This window comes from Dromiciops gliroides, chromosome 5, assembly GCF_019393635.1.
Source record: "Dromiciops gliroides isolate mDroGli1 chromosome 5, mDroGli1.pri, whole genome shotgun sequence".
Lineage (NCBI taxonomy): Eukaryota > Metazoa > Chordata > Mammalia > Microbiotheria > Microbiotheriidae > Dromiciops > Dromiciops gliroides.
The window spans coordinates 302,658,770-302,671,024 of record NC_057865.1 but is presented as its reverse complement, the minus strand read 5'-3'; the positions used below and the strand labels follow the sequence as shown (position 1 = coordinate 302,671,024).

Genomic DNA, 12,255 nt, shown 5'->3' with positions numbered 1-12,255 from the left:
AGGCTCTGGGAGGAGGCGCATGCTTCCCGCTCCAGCCCTTGCATCAGTGGGGGCCATTGGGTCCATCTCGCCTTCTTGGGGCTGGCTGTGTCCTCCTCCCCGAAATCCTGGCTCCAGGGTTGTTATGGTTGGGTGGGTGGCAATAGTCCCTGTCTTCAAGCATCTCACAATCTAATTGGGGAAAATAAAAGCAGACAACTCTGTACAAATAGGCTGTGGACAAGAGCGGCTGGAGATTGTCCACAGAGGAAGGCGCTGAGATTCAGAGGCACCAGGAAGGCTTCCTGGAGAAGGTGGGCTTTTAGCTGGGACTTGGAGGAGGCTGGCAAGGCCAGGAGGAGGACTTTGGTGCAGGTCTGATTGTCATGAAGTTTCAATCTGCCTCTCAGCAGCTTCTCCCACCTCACTTCTTGTTTGGGGCTGAGGAGAACAAGCCCTTCAGATACCTGGGACAGCTCCCAAATCCTCCCTGGCTTCTCTTCTCCACAGTTCTCCCCCTCCCCCTCACTGCCCTGATCTTGAGAATGGCACACACTCCAACTGCCTCCTCGGACCAGTCTCCAGCTCATCACTGTGGTCCTCACGTCTGGACACCCCTGCTCTGGGGAAACCATCATTTCCCTCATCCCAGACTCTCCACCTCTCTTGTTTTTATTTTTTCAAGGAAATGACAAGCCAGGCAGCCTTAGAGCAGACCCTTCCCCAGACCCCGTGGGCTAATTTCCCATGCCCTTGCTTGGCTCACTGCTCTGGACTTTCTCAGCTGTTCTGGGGAGCCCACACACATTTGAACTGCCTGTCAGTCAAGGGTCTGTTAAGCATTGTAAAGAATGAAGGGGAAAAAAGAATGAAGAGGAAGACTCCCTGCAGCCTGCTACTGTGGAGTCACTCATCCCCTCCTCCAAGCTCACGAGGACTTCAGATCACAACGAATTCTTGGTCCTGGTTTGGTCACGTGACTTTGGACAACACCTCCCTGCTGAGCCTCTGCCTTTAGAGATTGGCATCTGAACCCTTAGCCAGCATGCTGCTCCAGGAGGAAGTCAGCCTGCATGTCACCAATCCAAGCCTCCCCTGCCATTTCATATGAATGATGATAAGAGAATGTAGCAGGACCTGTCTCCAAGGACAGGGACAGTGAGTCAGTCAGATTGCCCAGTGTGGAGACCCTGAGGCTGCTGACTCAGCCTGGAAAGCTGAGCAGAAACCAGGCGGAATGGGCTTGAAAGGCCAAATGGAGCAGGTTTTATGTTATTCTGAGGACCACAGGGAGCCACTGAAGCTTCTTACATCGGGTAAAGAGTTGGTCAGATCTCCCTCCCTCCCTCTGTCTCTGTGTGTGTGCATGCGTGTGTCTGTCTGTCTGTCTCTGTATTCTCCCCTCTCCCTCTACATCTCCCTCTCTCTATCTCTGTCACTGAAGAGTCCTAGACAGTCCGAGTCTGTCATTGTTTGCAGGCTGCCCAGGATGCCAACCTTTACTTTGCTCATTCAGGTCATTAGCAGGTTTTTGTAGAGCTCTGCGTGGCAGTGTCCTGAATTTGGAGTCAAGGACCCTGAGTGTGAATTTCCAGTTCTGATGCTTACTCCCTACATGACCCTGGGCAAATCACAAATCCAGTGACAAATAGAGTAGGTGCTTAATAAATGCTAAATAAATAACTCACTGACCACCTCTCTGGGCCTTAGTTTCTTCAGCTGCAAAGTGATGGGCTTGGAATACTTGAGCCTAGAGCCCTAGCCATCAATCAATTAAGTAATATTTATTAAGCACCTACTATATGCTAGGTGAGGTGCTGGTGAGACAAAGAGAACAGCAATAGTCTCCCCCCTCAAAGGGCTTGGAGTCTATCTGGAGAAACAAAAGGTGCTTCTCTCAGTGAATAGGAAGCAGACAGAAAATGAAAACAAGGTAATTTGGGGGCAGGGGGCAGAAAGAAAGATTTCCTTCCCACGTAGCTACATGAGCTGCTGAGCTCTGAAAGGAGGCAGCTGTGAGGAAGGAGGGCATTCCAGGCATGGGCAAAGGCATGGGGGCTGGAGATGGGGAGCTCTGTGTGTGAAGACCAGTAAGTATTCCACTTTGGCTGAGCTGTGGAGTTCATAAAAGAGACCGATGTTCCATAAAACAGAAAAAGGGGCAGCTAGGTGGCGCAGTGGATAGAGCATCAGCCCTGGAGTCAGGAGTACCTGAGTTCAAATCTGGCATCAGACACTTAACACTTAACTAGCTGTGTGACCCTGGGCAAGTCACTTAACCCCAATTGCCTCACTTAAAAAAAAAACACAAAAAAAAACAAAAAACAAAAAAAGACAGAAATAGATGGGGGAAGGGGAGGGGGAGGATGAGGAGAAGCCCAGAACATGTGTGCTCTGCCTGTAGGGGAGATAAGGCATGGCCATGGGGACAGTTAATCGAGCATATCCAGCCTTCTATCTCTAGGTGCCAGCCTGTATCAGTCAGGATGTGGGAGCCATGGTCGATTGTAGGGGAGAAGGAAATGCTGGGGGGTGCAAACTTCCTAAAGGACAGGGTAGGTGAGATGGGTTTCAAAGTAGGAGTCGGCACGAGCCATAGGCCCTCCCTGGAGTCCCATTGCCCTGGTATTCTGTGAAAGTGGGAAAATGAGAAAGTTTGTTAAGCGTGAGATGCTCCCCAAAGTACAAAGGCTCATCTTTTTTTTTTTTTTTTTGTGAGGCAATTGGGGTTAAGTGACTTGCCCAGGGTCACACAGCTAGTAAGTGTTAAGTGTCTGAGGCCGGATTTGAACTCAGGTACTCCTGACTCCAGGGCCAGTGCTCTATCCACTGCGCCACCTAGCTGCCCCAACAAAGGCTCATCTTAACAGGTGGTTAGCTCCCCTTCCTTGCAAGTCCATATCAGGGATGCTTGGTCAGCTGCTGGTTGGACTAGATATCTCTGGCAAAAATCCTTTTCCAGGGAAGGGCCAGGGACTGTTTGAAGGAAGATAGGGGCTCCAATTGAGAGAGAGAGATTGGGGTGGGGGGCTGGGGCAGGGGGAGGGGGAGGTGGGAAGTGAGGCTAGGGAAAGCCAAACAGCACGAGGCCAGCTTCAAAATGGAGGCCATGGCCAGGTTATGAGGGCCTCTGCTGCCATCCAGGATTATATTTTTCATTCCTCAGCCAGTTGGGATCTACAGATAACTTTTTACCAGACAAGTGTCCTGACCATGGTGAATATTCTGATGGAAACCCTTCTGATGAAGGACTTGTATTCCCCACACCACCCCTCCCCCCAATGTCTCCACCTAGCAAGAAGAGCAGTGTCCTGGGCAGCCCCTGGGCATGGGCCTGGGCTCCCAGCAGGGGCTGTTTTCTAAGCTTCACTTGGTCTTGCCCTCCTAAAGAGGCAAGGCCTGGCTCAGATGAAGGCCTTGGCCAGTGATGGGCTTGTTTTTCCTAATAACAGAACAGTCACCTGAGCAGAACCAGACCTGATCAAGGCAGCTGATCTGGGAGAATTGTTTGGGGAACACAGCTAGCAAGACAGCACCTTCCTCACCTCCTCTTAGGTGCTGTTCCCGGGCCCCTGGAGACCCTCCTCAGGAGGGCTTTACGGGCTCCAGTAAGAACTCAGTCAGTCCATAAGTGTTTATTAAGCATTATGTTCCAAGGGTTGTGCTAAGCACTGGGGGTGCAAGAAGGGGTGGTGGGGGCAGGGTTTCTGCCCTTGAGGAGTTCTCATCCTGATATGGAGGACAACACAGAAATAAGGAGACGCAGACAAGGGTTTTCTAAGTCAATATGGGGGCCCTCTCTATTTGGGGCTGACACCACAGGCCTCTTCCAGCTGGAATTCATGATTCTCCAGCTCTGCCACCTTCTCTTCTCCAGGCTAAACCTCCCATTCAGGCCTTTGTCATTGCACACAATCACAGCAACAGCAAACGATGATCAGCTGTGAATGACTTAGCTCGTCTCAGCAATACAGAGATCCAAAGGTCTCATGATGTAGCGTGAGATCTGCCTCCAGAGAAAGGACTGAATGTGGATCGAAGCTGACTTTTTCTCCTTTGATTTGTGTGTGTGTGTGTGTGTTTGGTCTGTGTTTCTTTCCACAACATGAGTCATATGGAAATGTTTTGCGTGACTGCACATGTAGAACCCATGTCAAAGGGCCTGCCTTCTCCAGGAGGGGATGGGGGTGGGAGAACAGGAGAACATTTCAAACTCAATTTTTAAAAAGAAAGCTAAAATTGTGTCTACATGTAATTGAAAAAAATGTGTTTGTGGATGAATTGAAAGGCGTGAATCAGTAAACCATTTGTTAACTGCTTCCTGTGTTCCAGGCCCTTAGGGTTCAAGGACAACCGCAGAGACAGCCTCACCTCACTTCCATTCTAAGAGGGGAGACAACCTCCAAAGAGGGAGTTCAGCTCTCTGGGTACATGTTGCCTAGGATCCTAGATCCGCAGCTGGAAGGGCTCTCAGATAGCAGCCGGGGTAGCCCCCCATTTTCCAGGGAGGGAAACTGAGGCCCAGGTTGCAGACGGGCTCTGCCAGGGCTAAATCCAGCTGGAATTTGATCCCAAGTTGTGTCTCCATCTGTATGTAATCCTGCAGAGAGAGAGAGAGAGAGAGAGAGAGAGAGAGAGAGAGAGAGAGAGAGAGAGAGAGAGAGAGAGAGAGAGAGAGAGAGAGAGAGAGGAGAGAGAGAGGAGAGAGAGAGGAGAGAGAGAGAGGAGAGAGAGAGGAGAGAGAGAGGAGAGGGAGGGAGAGGGAGGGAGAGGGAGGGAGGGAGGGAGGGAGGGAGGGAGGGAGGGAGGGAGAGAGAGAGAGAGAGAGAGAGAGAGAGAGAGAGAGAGAGAGAGAGAGAGAGAGAGAGAGAGAGAGAGAGAGAGAGAGAGAGAGAGTGTGAGTGAGTGTGTGCGCGCGCGCGCCCCTCTAAGTGTTGGAGGGAGGTGGGGGGGGAGGGGGTGGGCGCTACGGCTGACTAGGTCCTCCTGGGCGGTCCAGGGGCGGGTTCTGGGCCGGAGGGCCCCGCCCCTGCCCCTCCCCGCCGGGCCTCCCTCCCTGCGCTTGTCCTGCTCCAGACGCTGCTGCTGAGACTGCTGCGGCTGCGGCTGCGGCTGCTTCCCCCACCTCTTCCCCCAGCCTCCTGTCCCAAGGCTCGGGCTCCCCTGGTTCCAGGGCTGCGAGGAAAGAGAGACAGAGGTAAGAGACTGGGCGTGGGGGAAGCGGACTGCGGGGTCCGAAATGGGCCCCCTCGGCCGCCCACTCTCCTGCGCTCTGGGGGGCCCGCTGAGATGGAGGTTCTTGGGGCATCCGCGGGTCTGCAGCTGCTGGTCTTTGGGTGGGGGTCTCAGGTTGGCTCCGGCTCTTTCCTCTCTCACTCCCCCGGTTTCTCCCCTCCCGCCCCAAAGTCTCTGTCTCTGTTTCCGGCTCTCAGTCTAGGTCTCTGTCATCTTCTCTCTTTTTCTCTCTCTGCTCATCGCTGTGTGTGTGTGTGTGTGTGTGTGTGTGTGTGTGTGTGTGTGTGTGTGTGTGTGTGTCTGAGCATGGATATATCGCTCTGTCTATGGCAGCGCGTACGGGTTATATGTCTGTCTCTCGCAGTGTGGGTCTCTGAATCTGCCCATGGTGTGTGTGTGGGGGGGGGGGGTCTGTCTGCGCATGGATGTCTCGCTCTGCCTATGGCAGTATATGCGTTATATGTCTGTCTCTCGCAGTGTGGGTCTCTGAATCTGCTCGTGGCTTGTGTGTGTGTGTGTGTGTGTGTGTGTGTGTGTGTGTGTGTGTGTGTGTGTGTGTGTGTGTGTGTGCGCGCGCGCGCGCTCGCCTTCTCGCGTCTTTGTCTCTCCCAGCCCGAGTAATCCCCTGCCCTCCTAAAAGCTCGCCGCGGAAGACCGGGCTACCTGACTGACACCCGGCATCAGCCTGGGGTGGGGGTGGGGGGGAAGAAGGAGGGACGCTCCGCCCAGTCCCCCCTTCGCCAGCACCCCGCCTCTGCCAGCAGTCAGCGCCCCACCTTTCCAGGTCCCGGACCCGGCACGTCCCGCTGGCCTCGCCTGTGGGCCGGAGGGAGTGAGCCTTGAGGACTGTGTCTGCGCGCTCGCGATCACGCTCTCAGCGCGCATCACCGGCTTGATGTCTCCCTGCCCGTTTGTCCCGGGTTGTCCCCAGCCTGACAGACGGCAAGAGGAAGGGGTAGGGGGCAGGAGGGGACAGAGGCGAAGGGTCCCAGGTGGCACCTGAGGATCGAGGGGCTACCTCAAGTGAGACCAAAATCTCAGCAGAGGAGGGGTGACGCTGAGGAGTTTCCTAGGCCAAAGGGTGTGCGTGCGTGTGTGGCAGTGTGTGTGTGTGTGTGTGTGTGTGTGTGTGTGTGTGTGTGTGTGCAGCCGTGTGCCAGTGTGCTTGACAGTGTGTGTCTGTTGCAGGGGTGGAGGAGGCCCGGCTGCCCCTGCTCCTGCGGCGGTCCGGCCTTTCTCGTCTTCTGTCCCTCAGTCCCCCTGTGCAGCCATTTCCCCTGCCCGTAGAAGTGCTATTCTCCAGGTCCCAGTCGCGCTATTGTTAGTTGTTGAAAGGGACCCGTGGGACGCCTGGGAAAAGGAAGAAAGTGGAAGGCGCGGGGTCTTAGCAAGTTCAACATGAAGTCTGGCTCGAATGCCGTGGATCATTCCTTTCTTCTTTCCTCCAATAGTGAGCCTTTATTATGCACCCGCTGTGTGTGGAGGCCTTAGCTGAGGGTCGGGGTCTGTACTGGAAGAAGTGTTGTTTGTGTAGGTGTGGGGGGAGAGTCCTGGACTGGAGACACCCCAGGACACCATTACACCCGGGCTGGGCCAACAACAAGCTGCGCCCCAGGGAAAGTCTCTTTCCCTGAGTGCCCTCTGTGGCACGTGGGACTCGGCACTGTGGGATTGGCTGGCGGAGGCTCAGGGACCATTCTCCCAGGATGTCGTGCAGATGTGGATTCCGCTGGAGAGCCTCGATGGGCTGAGCTTTATTGACTCCAAGCTGGTGGATTTGAGTGCGAGACTTCCCTGGCCTCAGTTTTCCTCATCTGTAAACTAGGATAGTAGTACTGGTTGTCTAGGGCTTGGATTGCGGTGAGGACAGGGCTGTTGTGCAAGCCACAAAGCAGTGGAGGTAGGAGCATTCAGAGATTCTTGCTTTAGGCTCTGCCCTGTTGTATTTGCCTCAGTCCCTGAGTGAGCTCCTTTCTGGTTCACATGGTCCACGACTCAGAGATCTTCCTGTGTCTGGGCTCCCTGAGGTTCCCACTGCCTCTAAGATGCTGCACCTCAGAGCTCTCAGCAATGGCTGCCGTTTGGCAGTGCCTCCGGATGGGCTCCAACCCCTGCCGTCATCTCACTTACTACCTGGATTTGGTGTTTGGGAGCCGCTGGGCAAACCTGCATGGCTCCTGCTTCTCCGGTAGCCTGGGGTCTCACTGGGTATGCCAGCTGAGACCGTTAGAAGCTGGCAACCTGTACTGAAATGAGGCTCCCCCACACTGACCCTTCATTGGAGGGGAAACATTTCCTGAGAAAAGCTCTTCCCTTTGGGGACTTCATGATCAAGCACAATGATTAACCAGCTCCAGATGCCTGGCTCGGCTCAGGAGGCACAAAGGTGAAAGCCACACAGATACACACACACACAGCCTAGCTGGGGTGGTGAATGGTGGGCTGAAGGGAAGAACAAACACACCAATGGACCTGAGCTAGAGTGAGGAAGGTCCTAGCTTCCGAATAGGTCCAGAGCAGGGCCCAAAAGGAGGTGGGGTTGGGGGTCAGGGAAGCTGCCCTAAGCCGGGCCTTGAAGGAGGAGAAGGGTTTCTGCCAGAAGAGATGCTGACGGAGGGAGGGAGTGGTGGGGGTGCTCCCCAAGGCAGCCCGTTGAGGGTAGGGCTTGTTCATCTTTGGGGGCTGAATGAAAGCTTGCTGACCAAGGCCTCGCCTGGGGCTCCCCAGCCTCACTCGGTGCTGGGCACAGGCGGGCACCAGAATGGGTGAGCTCCTGAAGGTACGTTCAAGGTGGCCCAGGTTATTCCCCTCCCCTCCCCCCCACCCCCACTCCACTTCATTGGACAGAGGAGGAGCCTGGGTCATTTGCCCAGGAGACTGAGCTAAGTGAAGGCAGAGAAGGGCTAAGACTCAGGTGTCCCCACGACGGGGGTTTGCTTTGGTCTCAGGCCTGAACTGGGGGGAGCTGGAGCTCACGCTCAGCTGGCTCTCCTGCCTCCACCTTCTGGCTTCTTATCCCACCCCCTGAAGCTTCCATTCAAAAGGCTTATCTCAATGGGAATTTCCCAGGTGATGGAGATAAAAGCCAAAGCATGCTGATTCCCCTTGGTCTGTGACTTTGTGCTCACTAAGCCCTGGTTTTAAATTCATTTTAAAATGAAGAAATGCCCCCATTGAATTGGAGTAGAAGTCAGTGTAGGCTCCATACAAGGAGGTGCCTCCCAGCACCCATCCCAGGAGCTAGTTAGGCCTAACCTTTGTCAGGGCTGCATTGGGTGAGTCAAGGGGGGAGGGAGGTAAGCCCAGTGGTGTCTGGGGTCCTCTCTGGCCCTCGATGACCCAACCCTCGGATCCTTTGGCCACCCGTGACTCCTACCCATACTACCTATGGCAAGGCCATGCCCAGCCCAGTATGTTCTGTACCAATTTAACAGAAAGTTGTACCTAGGCAAGTGCTCAAAGGGAGCTGCCTGCCTAGGAAGGGAATGATACACGTTTGGATTCATCCTCTCTACAAGACTTCTCAGTCAGTTCAGGAGAGAGGCCAAGAGATATGTGAGGTCTGCTGGGGCTGGTTGCTGAGATCCGGGGAGGGCAGAAGAGGGGCAGGCATCCTGCTTAAGGAGGCCTTTCAAAGGTGGCTAGCAAAGGTGTGTGTGGGGGAACATTCCAGTCAGAGAGGGAAAGGAGCAAGGAGGACAGTCATCCAGTTTGGCTGAAGCACATTTCCTGGAGGGTGGCAGCAGGTGCTGGGGTGGGGGGGGGGGAGGTAAGGGTTCAGATGCCAGCCTGAGGACCTTGAACCTTACTCTACAGGCTGCAGGGAGCCCTGGAACATTTTTGAACAGAGATGAGACAGAATCAGATGACTACATGAGAAGATTATCCTGGTAGGTTCCTGAAAGATGGGTTGGAGAAAAAGAGAGAGAGAGAGAGAGAGAGGGGAAGGAGTGTGCTAGGCACTGTGCTAAGCACTTGACAAGTACTTTCTCATTTGATTTTCTCAACAACCCCAGGAGGAAGCTGCTATCATTATCCCCAATTGAAGAAACTGAGGAATAGAGAGGTTCAGTGACTTGCCTAGAGTGGCACAGCTGGTCAGCGTCTGAGGCTGGATTTGAACTCTGGTCTTCCTTACTACAAGGGCAGTGCTCTGGGTACTGTGGCGCCCCCTGGCTGCCTTAGAAGAGACTCTTGCACCAGGTTGGGCAGGTGGTCATGATGTGTGGTACTAAGGGTGATGGCTGGGAGATGAGGGGCAAAGGAGACTTACATTTGAGTCCTTGGTCTGTCCTCCTCGGTGACTTCAGACACACCAACTCATCCCTCTGAGCCTCAGTTACTCACCTAACAAATGGGGACAATTTTTTTGAATTTTTTATGTGTTTTGTTTTTATATCCCCTTCACTTCCAACTCTGCTTTGTTCCTGTCAAACTCAACAAGCCATCCCTAGTAACAATAATAACAACAACATGACATATAAGGACACACCAAGGAGCATTTCAGTCAGACTAACTGACTGAGCCCTAGCCTCCCTGGCCCCCCCACCCCACCCCACTCCTGTAAGAAGGGGAGGGAGAGGTGACTCTGGCCAAGTCTTCTTGGGGGATGAGCTCCCTGTCTGTCGGAGGGTTTGGCTGCTCTCCCTCATTGGCCTGTGCACCAGGACTGTCACGGTCTTCCTGGCTCTGCCGACCTCAACCTGTATTGACTCTTCTAAGATTCCTGTTGCTTCTTGGCGCTCATCTCGCTTCTTCTTCCTTCCAGTCCAACAGTGTTTGCTTCCATTCCACTTCTCATCGGTCATTCCTCCACAGGGAGCATCCACCTTGTTTCCTGGTCTTTGCTACCGTAATTTAGGGCTTGTTGTTGATGGAGCCTTCCTTGACCTCCTTGGTCTGTGGCCCCAGCAGCAGAACCTCGAGCACAGAGGGTCTGGACATTCGAATCACTATCTTATAAGAAGCTTCCCTGGGGCCGGCTAGGTGGCACAGTGGATAAAAGCACTGGCCCTGGATTCAGGAGTACCTGAGTTCAAATCGGGCCTCAGACACTTGACACTTACTAGCTGTGTGACCCTGGGCAAGTCACTTAACCCCCATTGCCCCGCTTAAAAAATTAAAAAAAAAAAAAAGAAGCTTCCCAATTGCTTTCCCTGGTGGTCCCCCAACACATAGTTGTGTGCTCCTCCCTGCAGCACCAGTCATTCCCATCCATTGGGAGTCCAGGGAAGCCGAGGACTGTTTCAGCTTTTATTTCTCTCATTATTAGTGATTTGGCACAATTTTTCACATAGTTGTGGATTGTTTGAGAACTGCTTCTGACCTCAGTTCTATTGGGGTACTGGGGCCTACAATTCTGACCTCCCAGACTCTTGGAAATATTCAACAAGGTGACTTAAGGAAATGATAGCCAGCACGTAGCAGACAGCTAAGAAATGGCTGTTGGATCCTATGAAAACCTCTTTGTAATAAAAACTGGCATAGAACATTGTCTGTATATTGAAGAAATGGTTTGTCTGCCATGTGAAGAAGTTAGTGAGCTCTCTGTCAATGGATGTATTCAAGCAGTCTGGATGGGCTCATCTAGAAGGGATGCTAATGAACATATTCTCACCTGGAGAAGGAGGTTGTACTAGATTGCCTGTAAGACTCCTCCCCAGCCCCAACCTTCCCTGTTCTCAGGCCCCTCCCAGCTCTGACATCCCCTGTTCCTTTCAGTTGTACAATTTTATCAAATGAGACAATTTAATAACCCTACCATGAAGGTTTTAAGAGGCAATAGTGAGGGGCAGCTAGGTGGCACAGTGGATAGAGCACCGGCCCTGGAGTCAGGAGTACCTGAGTTCAAATCCGGCCTTAGACACTTAACACTTAAGTAGCTGTGTGACCCTGGGCAAGTCACTTAACCCCAATTGCCTCACTAAAAAATAAATAAAAATTAAAAAAAAAAAGAGGCAAAAGTGAAAAGAGCATGGTGGGGCAGCTAAGTGGCTCAGTGGATAAAGCACTGGCCCTGGATTCAGGAGGACCTGAGTTCAAATCCAGCCTCAGACACTTGACACTTACTAGCTGTGTGACCCTGGGCAAGTCACTTAATCCTCACTGCCCCCCCCCCAAGCATGGAATTTCGATTTAGAAGACCTGTCCCACTCTGCCCCTTATCAAGCTTTGTGACCTTGGATGGAGGGGTTCCCCTTTGTGGGCCTCAATTTCCTCACCTGCAAAATGGACATAATTCTGCCCTTTGCTCCTGACTTCACTGGGCTTTTCTGTGGAAGCAAGAGTCGCAACGATGGCCTGTTCTTACCCTTTGCCAGCGTCACCCCTTCCCTTCTCTGCCAAGTTCTCTTCCCCTGTAACCTGGGCCCGGCCTGGCCTCCTTCCCGGGCCGTTGGCGGCATTCATGGGCGACTGTGACCTTGAGAGGGGCTGCAGAAGGTGCAGCTTTTCTCTCAGGACCCCCCCTCCCGAGAAGAGCTCAGGGTTGTTTAGCCAATAGGAGACACCGTCCTTGGTCCCTGTGGAGAAGCCCTGGCCCAGAAGCCGCTGCTGGCTGGAGCCCTGCTGAGCTGGGGTGGGGGAGGCAGTACTGGAGGCTTCATTTCCATTCTGTGCTCCTTCAGCTGGAGTTCTTGGAACAGGAGGAGGTAGAGGAGAATTCTCGGAGTTCAGCTGAGTCACCGTGGAGACTCATCTCTATCATTTGGCTTCTGAGTCAACAATTCGCTCACCTCTGAAATGGGCAAATTGATGCTGTGTTACCACAAGGGCTGACTAATATTTCCTAAGTTATTTGAATCCCAAAGTCATCTAAAGGGCTTCTGGGATGTCGAAGCAACATCACTATAGCAGCAAGAGGATTGATTTCCCAATGCATGCCTGGGGGCTGCCGACGGGCTGTGCAGGCTGGAAGGGACCTCGGAACAGAGGCTGTGCTGGGTGCACCCATACTCCTGAGCCTGCAGCCTAAAGAGAGCAAAGGAGGAGGAGGCAAAGGGAAGGAAATGACTGTTCTTGATTTATTCATTCTATGTGTGA

At 53.2% G+C, this 12,255-nt stretch overlaps 1 protein-coding gene across 2 annotated transcripts in view; it reads left to right on the top strand.

Moving 5' to 3' along the window:
- The first annotated feature begins 5,019 nt into the window (after positions 1-5,019).
- PRR5 (proline rich 5) overlaps positions 5,020-12,255 on the top strand; it is a 56,492-nt gene continuing 49,256 nt past the window's right edge. The window contains exon 1 of one of the 2 annotated variants that reach the window (XM_043965109.1): positions 5,020-5,176. The gene's annotated coding sequence lies outside the window, so the exon portion shown is untranslated. The remainder of the gene's footprint in view (positions 5,177-12,255) is intronic. The other variant, XM_043965110.1, reaches the window with a different exon arrangement.